Raw genomic sequence first — 9,493 nt, 5'->3', positions numbered from 1 at the left:
ATGCATTGATATCTTCTTAAGAAAAAGCTTTCATTCTTCATCCAAAGGATTTGAATGTGTTGCAAAATAATTCTCGTATGGCTTGAATTCATTTAATTTCTTGGAAAAGTTAATTAGTTGAATTAAGCTTGAAAACTTATTTTCACAGCTCTTAGGTTTTAAAACTAGACTTGATAAGTGATATCAAATCAACTAGGGAAGATTCTTATGAATTGTGTGGCTTATAAACCAGTAAACATGCTTCAACTCTTTTCTTAAGTAATTGTATAAGGAATTAGCAATTAATTAGGTTAAAGAGAAATTGAATTATCAAGGGATTGGAGTTTGATTACTAATCATTTGGCATGGATGTATCTTTTCATAATCAAGGTGGAAAGTGAAAAATATTGGTTTGAAAGTCTCAACATCTCTAAAATCTTAACTCTTTAAATCATATTATCTTTCCAATACTTACTGTTTGCCTTTGTTTACTTCATTGTTTATGTCAAAGCTTTTTAAAGCCCTAAATTTTGATTGTCTGACTAGAATAATCAATTGACTATTGCTTACTTAATCCGTTAATCCTCATGAAAACGATAACCCATTCCCTTGGTATTACTTGATACGATCCGGTGCACTTGCTGGTAGTTTGTGATTTGTAAAATTCGTATCAAGTTTTTTGATGCATTCGTATATTAGTGTTTTTCCTTCATGATTTTATTTAATTAGCTAATAATTCTTGTTGTATAAGCAATGATGTCATTATTAGATAAGCATTACTTTGAGTTAGTTGAATTCATTTATTACAGGAAAATTTAAGAGAAAATTGGCAAGGAACAAAGAGAAAAAAGAGGCTAGGAGTCATAAAAAACAAGAAGCACATAGAAATAGAACAAACAGTTAGCTCTCTGGACTAAATAAAAAGTGAAGGTTGTGGTAGGCTTAGAGAAGCGGGGTTGAATCTATGCCTTCCTTTTAAGTTGCTGTTATTACCCTTTTAAAACAGATTTGCAATTCTGATTCTGTTTGAACTCAGCAGCAGAAATTTATGAGACAATTTATTTTTGTCTCATGATTATCAGAAAACAGAACACAGTAGAGAAAAGAAAAGCTAACACCAGCAAGTATCCTGGTTCGGTTGCCTTTGTGTTATGCAACCTACATCCAGTCTCCTCCACAATTATGGAAGAATTTCACTATAGTTAACAAAATTACATACACCAATTTCACACTCAAGTTCTATCCTAACTTGACATTGGCAATGCTAACTCCTAACTATTCACTCTTAGTGCTAACCCAACTAAGAAAGGGATACCAAACAGGTACAAGATACAAGACACTTAGCCAACCTAAAGAAATCAGAAAAATAACTCTAGGCTTTTCTCTCAAGTGTATCACTCAGCCTTTTTCCACTCATGGCTTTTACTTGAGCTTTCTCACAATGCCTTTTCTCACAAGAAATTACAGAAAGATAAACTTGGAAAAGTGCATTACAATCAGTAAAACATGAAGGAGATTGACTTCATCAGCAGCCTCTTAGCTATGTGCAAAACCAGATTTGCAAACCTCAGATACAGTTCTTCAGTGTTGGCCGAATGCTTCTTTGAAAGAGAGCATTATCCAAGTAGAGGAACTTTACAAAACTCAACTCACAAACTCTGGTTTTCTCTCCTTGCTTTCTAAATGAGCAAGAAGTCTTCTTTTATTCTCCTTGCATGTTGCTGGGTTCTTCTTCCAAGGTCAACACCTTGAGCCTTGAGCTTCACCAACCCACATAATCACTTTTTCTCATTAAACCTTAGAGTAGAAACTTTTGCTTCTGACTTCTTCATCTTGACCGAAAGCCACAAAGCAGTAACCATAGAAATCTTCTCATGGTCAACTTGATCTTAGCCATTGAAAAACTACTTGGTCCCCAAGTATCACTTATGATCGTAGATGTGAAGCAGAATAAGACAGAGAACAATTTTCCCTTGAATGCCATTTTCGGATAGAGCAGAGAGTTGGGAGAAGAGAAGAAGATCTGATGCATGCAAGATGAGATGGATTACCTTTAACCTAAGCTTGATTTGGTTTGTATTTTCTGTTTTAGCTTCTGTGCTTCAAGCTTAAACTTTCTCTCTCTCTTGCTTCTTTGGTTACTAGCTTAGGGAGGAAGCTTTTTCTCTTTCTCTTTCTTACTTTTCTAAAGCCTTGATGTGACTTGATTAGAGAGGAGAGGAACATTGCTTCTGGTAAGGCAAGATGGTGGGAAATTGAAAATCAATTTCGGGCTTGGATCGGGTTCTTCTCTTCTTCAGCCCGTTGGTGCCTTGCTTTGCTTCTTTGATGAATTTTGTTTGAGATGAATGACTTGGGCTTGTCTTTATTTTTCACTTACCATTCAGCCCATTAGCATATATCTTTTGTTTGATGTTGGGCTGCTGCAAGAACTTGTTTTTGGCCTGCATCACTTATCAACAATAATCAAAACTAATTGGGTGATTAGTCCACTGATCAAATGTTTGTCATCATCAATTTTATTAATTAATTTCTTAACTCAACAATCTCCCCCTTGATGACAAACATAATTAAGCAATGATCAGAGGAATTAAGATTTTGGTAAAGTTTAGAAAACTTCCCTTTGATGTTTCTTGCTTTAGTGTTGCTCCCCCTTTCCTTTTCAAGATTAGCTCCCCCTCGATTTATGCTCTTCTCTTCTTTCCTGTTTACATATGCTTATATGGAACCAAAGTACCAATCAAAAATATAGTAAAACAATGATAGTTTTAATGGCCAAAATAGAGCTTTAACACATCAGGGTCAGGGTCAAGATAGCAACATATCATAAAGAAAGTTTCCAACAACAGTTCACAATATTTGCAAACATTTGCAAATCAAGCTTATTAAAATCTGCAGCAGTCAAACAAAGTCCACAAAAAACAGTGATCAAAGGCAACTGTAGTCAGAATAAGTCAGACTAGCATTCCAGCTATTGCTCCTATTACTCCCCTTTTGTCATCAAGGGTTGATAATAAGCAAGATCCACAAAAACATCACTATAAACCCTGCAAGAAAGATCAGTGCACAGTCCAAATTACTAACTAAACTACCAAAAGTGCAGCAGTATCCAAAGTTTATACTGTCATCCAAGACAACAGAAATAAGGCCAACGGTAGCAAAAGAAAACATAGTTTATGAGACAAAAAATAGAGCAGCATCAATAGTTTTCATGAGACAAATTCTAGGCATCAGAACCATCCCCCTCCGAAGCAGCTTCCTCTTCAACATAAGTGGCAATGTCTTCATCATTATTAAGGTTATCAATGAAGGTCATGAGCACAGCCACCCTATCTCTTGATTTCTTCAGGAAGTTCTCATGCTTGCTAGCTAGCTTCCTTTGTTCCTTGCTCATGGCAATTAAGTGATTTGATTGGAAAACAAACTCTTGAGCAACATCCTTGACCACATTTAGCAGAGCAGATTTCTTTCCAATGGAAATGGATGTACCCTCAGTGGAAGGAGGAGGAGATTCATCTGGGATGTACTCTTCATCATCATCATCTAGAACCACTCTCTCAGATCGAGTTGGTCCTTTTTACTGTTTCACTGAACCACCCCCTTTTAGGTATGAATGTTTATTTTCATAAGCCTCATTTGATAGGTCAACACCAAAAGTCTCAAATATGCAAGTCAAAAACATGCCATAAGATAGTGCTTTATCTTTCACACTTCTAACAGAATCAAACATGTATCTAGCCATCAAATAAGCAAAAGATATTTCTGTTTTAGTGATTAGGGCATACAAAACAAGTGTGTCCATGTAAGAAACCCTTTGATATGAACCACTTTGAGGAATTAAAATGTGGTTGACAATGCGGTGCAACTGAGTGCGTTCATATCCGAGGGCTTTGTGAGTGGGTGTGATGCCATCAATTAAGGAAACATGTTCACAAATGTGAGCCAGAGCATCATGGTAAGAGATACCAACTCCTTCATCCCACTTCACAGATGTATAAGCACACGGCCTAACATCAGTGTACTTCAAGGATTCACTGATAGTTTCATTATTCAAGATAATGTCTCTGCCCTTAACATAAGAATGCACACTTCCTTCATGATAAGTCATGTTTGCATAAAATTCTTTGACTAACTGAGGATATACAGGTTTTTTGATTTTGAAAAGGTGATTCTAGTCTAAAAATTCCAAATTTTCAACAAAAGGAAAACCTTTCTTTTTCAAATCTGGTAAATCAGCAAGAAAAAAGGGACATAGAGTACGATACTGAATAACTCCCTCATAAAAATCATGGTTCATGGCAGATTTGAAACGATGGGGATTATAATCTGAGTGAGATGTCATGAAGTGTGATTTGTGAGCAAAAGGATCAATGTCTGGTTCTCTAACAGATTTGAGAGGGCAATGAGGGTTACCTCTTTGTGAACGCACAGGAACAGACCTTGGCTTAGGTTTTGTTGTCTCAGGAACAGGTTTTTTAACGGCAGGATGCTTACCCTTGGACGAACTAGGTTTTGAGGAACTTGGTTTGGATGGCGTTGCCTTAGGTGGTGGTGTTGGTTTGGCAGGAGTAAGGTACCTTGGAGTGGTCTTGGTTCACGCCATGGGAACTGTGCGAGGAGGAGAGGTAGGAGGAGAAGGTGAAGGAGTAAAAGTGGTGTCTTGAGAACGAGTTGATGGTCTTGGATATCCTGGAAGTTTATGGATTTTCTCATGCGGTGTTCTTTTAGCAATGACTTTCTTCCCCATTTTGGTTAAATTGAAGCTTTTGATGGAAGAGAGATAGTGGAGTGAGAGGGAAGAAACCGAAGGGTTTGAGGAGAAGTTATGGAGGGAAGAGAGGGAGTGTTGGTAACCGTACCCAAAAGTGGTTTTCCAAAACCATGCAACTGCATCACTTTTGAAAAGACATGAAAAGACCTGACCTCATAAATTTAAGATTTGATTTGATTTGAAAATAAAACAGGAAATGAATCTCAAATTTTGAAAAACAAAAAATAAACCTAAAAATCTTTTTGGATTATAAACATTAAATGAAAAAATATTAAAAATAAACACATAGCCCATCAACCAAAAAAAATGTAACATTCACATATGGGCCCAGAGATAGTTGGATTTAAGAAAACACAATGGACCACTCTAGATCTGATTTTGAGGTTGGCCCAGATTATATTTCATTTGAAACAAGCCCAGAACACACTGGCTTGATGGAGACATTCATCACCTGCCCAGAATTGTCTCATACCTGTTTATGAGACAAAAATCTCCAGCAAATACATCATCAGTTTTCAAATAAAGAATCATAACTCAAAATTCCTAGACAAGTCCTAAGCATACAGAATCTATCCTCAGCTAATGGTTTTATAAAAATATCTGCTAATTGCTCCTCAGATTTAACAAATTGAATACTAATATCCCCCTTTTGGACATGTTTTCTTATTGAGTGAAATTTCACTTCAATATGCTTCGTCCTTGAGTGCAAAACTGGATTTTTAGAAATATTAATGGCACTCATATTATCACACATCAAGGGAATATTTTCAGCCTTTAATTTGTAATCAGCAAGCTGTGTTTTTAACCATAAAAGCTGAGAATAACAAGAAAGAAGCAGCTATATACTCAGCCTCTGCAGTGGATAAGGCCACTGTTGGTTGCTTCTTACTTGACCAAGCATTTAAGGACTCTCCAAGGAAGCAACATAAACCAGAAGTGCTCCTTCTATCAACTCTATCACCAGCAAAATCTGCATCACAATAACCAACTGCAGAAAAATCATTAATCTTAGGATACCATAGACCAAAGTTGGATGTGCCATGAACATATCTAATGATCCTTTTAACTGCAGAAAGATGTGACTCTTTAGGTTTGGATTGGAACCTAGAACACAATCCAACACTTTGCACAATATCGGGTCTAGAGGAAGTTAAGTACATAAGAGAGCCAATCATTCATGTATACCTAGTCTCATCAACATCTTTCTCAGCTTCTCCTTTATCTAATTTAGAACTAGGATGCATGGGTGTTCCCATGGGTTTGGCATTTTCCATACCAAATTTCTTAACTAATTCCTTGGCATACTTTTCTTGATGAATGAAAATACCTTTTTTAGTTTGTTTAATTTGCAGCCCAAGGAAAAAATTTAATTCACCCATCATACTCATGTCAAATTCACTTGTCATGAGTTTTCGAAATTTAGAACAAAGGGATTCATTTGCTGATCCAAAAATAATGTCATCAACATATATTTGGACTAGAATAAAAGAATCATTAAAGTTCTTAATGAATAGAGTTGTGTCAGTGGTGCCTCTTTGAAAACCATTTTTCAAAATAAAAGAGCTAAGTCTCTCATACCAAGCTCTAGGAGCTTGTCTTAAACCATAAAGAGCTTTAGACAATTTGAAAACATGATTAGAATGTTCTTTATTTTCAAAACCAGGAGGCTGTTCCACATACACTTCTCTATCTATCACACCATTCAAAAATGCACATTTCACATCCATTTGATATAATTTAAAACCACAAAATGCAGCATAAGCTAAGAGAAGTCTTATGGCTTTCATTCGAGCAACAGGAGCAAAGGATTCATCAAAGTCTATTCCTTCTTCTTGGTCATATCCTTGAGTTACTAGCCTTGCCTTGTTTCTTGCAATGCTACCATCTTCTCCCAACTTGTTTCGAAATATCCACTTGGTGCCGGTCACTTTCTTTCCACTTGGCCTTGGAACCAAAGTCCATACTTGGTTCTTTTCAAACTCAAGAAGCTCATCTTCCATAGCTTTAACCCAAGAAGGGTCACTAAGTGCTTCCTTGATGTTTTGAGGCTCTATTTGTGATAAAAGAGCAATGTTGGATCCTTCATTCGCCTTTCTAGTGGAAGACCTTGTTTGCACTCCATGAGAGACGTCCCCAATGACAAATTCCTCAGGATAATTCTTCAAGAATCTCCACTCACGAGGTCTGGTGGACTTGGAGGCCGATTCAGTCACCAAGGGATTCTGGGCGCTGCTGGCCGCAGGATTTCCTTCAGATTCATGAGACAAAATGGAATTGTCTCTTGAATTTTCAGCATTTGCAGTTTCTGGTTCAGTTTGTCCAGAATTTTCTTTTCCATGATTTTGAGCGGTTTCATCCTCCTTTTGAGCTTGATTTCCTACATCACAATCTTCCAAAATGCTTTGCACCAAGTTAGTATCACAAAATGTAACATGTATGGACTCCTCAATAATTCTAGCATCTTGATGATAAACCCTATATGCTTTACTAGTTGTGGAATATCCTACAAATAAACACTCATAAGCCTTTGGATCAATTTTACCCAAATTTTCTTTGTTATTTAAAACAAAACATTTGCATCCAAAGATGTGCAAGTAATCTAAGTTTGGTGGGTAGCCTTTCCAAAGTTCATAAGGGGTTTTCTTAAAAAATTTCCTTATGATTGTTCTATTTAAAATGTGGCAAGTTGTGTTAACCGCTTCAGCCCAAAGGAATTTTGGAACATTACTCTCACAAAGCATGGCTCTTGTCATCTCTTGTATGCTTCTTTTTCTTCTTTCCACAACACCATTTTGTTGTGGTGTTCTTGGACAAGAGAAGTTGTGAGATATTCCAAATTCCTCACAAAAGGATTCAAATAAATTATTTTCAAATTCAGTTCCATGATCGCTTCTTATAGAAGATATTTTTAAATCCTTTTCATTTTGAAGTTTCTTGCAAAAAGGTTCAAAGGCTGAAAAAGCTTCATTTTTGTGTGCAAGAAATAAAATCCAACCAAACCTAGTATAGTTATCCACAATTACTAAACCATAATGTTTACCACCTAGGCTTTGAGTTCTTGTTAGACCAAATAAATCAATGTGTAGCAACTCAAGTGGTCTTTTAGTAGATATGTCTTCCTTTGGTTTAAAAGAACTTTTTGTTTATTTTCCCATTTGGCAAGCATCACAAGTGATGTCTTTGTCAAACTTTATCAAAGGGAGACCTCTTACTAATTCTTTCTTTACAAGTTTGTTTATTTGAAACATACTTGCATGCCCAATCTCTTGTGCCATAACCACTTTTCAGATTCTTTAGAGTGAAGACAAGCTACATTTTGATCCTTTAGTTCATCAAGAGTAAGTCCATACATATTATTGAAACGCTTGGCAACAAACATCACTTCATTTGTCTTTTCATTGACAACACAGCATTCAAGCCTTTTGGAAACAACTAAATATCCTAAATCACACAGCTGACTTATACTCAAAAGATTGTGCTTTAAACTACATACCAAAAGCACATCATCAATGAAAGTAGATTGCTCATTACCTACTTTTCCAACAGCAATGATATTACCTTTACCATCATCTCCAAAGGTTACAAAACCTCCATCATATTTATTTAGTTTGATGAAGTAGGTTGACCTTCCAGTCATGTGCCTTGAACATCCACTATCCATGTACCACATGTCCTTTTTGTTCTTGGATGCTAGGCAAATCTGCATGATGAGTTTCAAGTAGCCTTAGGTATCCAAATTAATTTGGATCATTTGAAGTTAATCCATCTTGGTTGCCCAAGTGCATTGAAATCACAAACAATATTGTAAACTTTGTTTCCAACAACTCTTTTCTCAATAAAGCATTGTGCATATGAGTGACCAAATTTCTTGCAATTAACACAATGATTTTCTTATGTGTGCCGCTGAAATTGAGGTGAGTTATATTGCTTGAAATGATTAAATGGTTGGAATTTTCTGGTTTTTGGAGGAGATGCATTTCTTTTGACAAACTGATTTTTGTTATAATTATTCCTCTTTGCAAAAATGTTTTCACCAGAATTTTTTGAATATTTTTACCTTTCGAAAATGAGATTTTGTTGTAAAATATTGGTTTCTTGAAAGTATCCTCCTTTTTTGAAATGTAACCCAAACCTGGCCGGTTTGGACTCGAACCAGTTCTTGGTGAAGGCTCAGTTTCACTTATGTTTGCTTCATCAAAATTTTCTTCACAAGTTGAAACATATCCGATACCTGATTTGCTTGGTATGGATTTGGTATTTGATGAAGAAGCCACAAATTTTATAGAGGGAGTATTAGAAACTGCATCTTCCTTGGCTATGTAGCCTAAACCAGATTTTTCAAATAATGGTCTTTGACTTGCAAGTAATTTGTCCAAGTTTTTGGAACCTTGAGCAAATTTTGCTAAGTCACCATTCAGCCTTTTAATCTTATCATTTAATCTTTCATTTTTAGCAATTAACTCATGAGAAGGATCCACATTGTGCTTTCCTTTTAATTTTTCAAGTTCAGATTTTAGAAATCTGTTTTCTTCAATGATATCCAATGCACATTCAGTTTCCTTCACTTTTTCTTTTAAGAAATTATTTTCAGCTCTTAACACATCTCTTTCAGATCTGCATTCATTGTATTTATCAAGCAGTTTTGATTTATTTAAAGTGAGATCATCAATAATAGCATGCAAGTCCTCAATGGTCAAATCATAATAGTTTACCTCATCAAGATTGTTGTTTCCAGCCATGAAA

The sequence above is a fragment of the Arachis duranensis genome, chromosome 3, assembly GCF_000817695.3.
Source record: "Arachis duranensis cultivar V14167 chromosome 3, aradu.V14167.gnm2.J7QH, whole genome shotgun sequence".
Lineage (NCBI taxonomy): Eukaryota > Viridiplantae > Streptophyta > Magnoliopsida > Fabales > Fabaceae > Arachis > Arachis duranensis.
The sequence above is the reverse complement of the archived record's forward strand: the minus strand, read 5'-3'. Positions refer to the sequence as shown.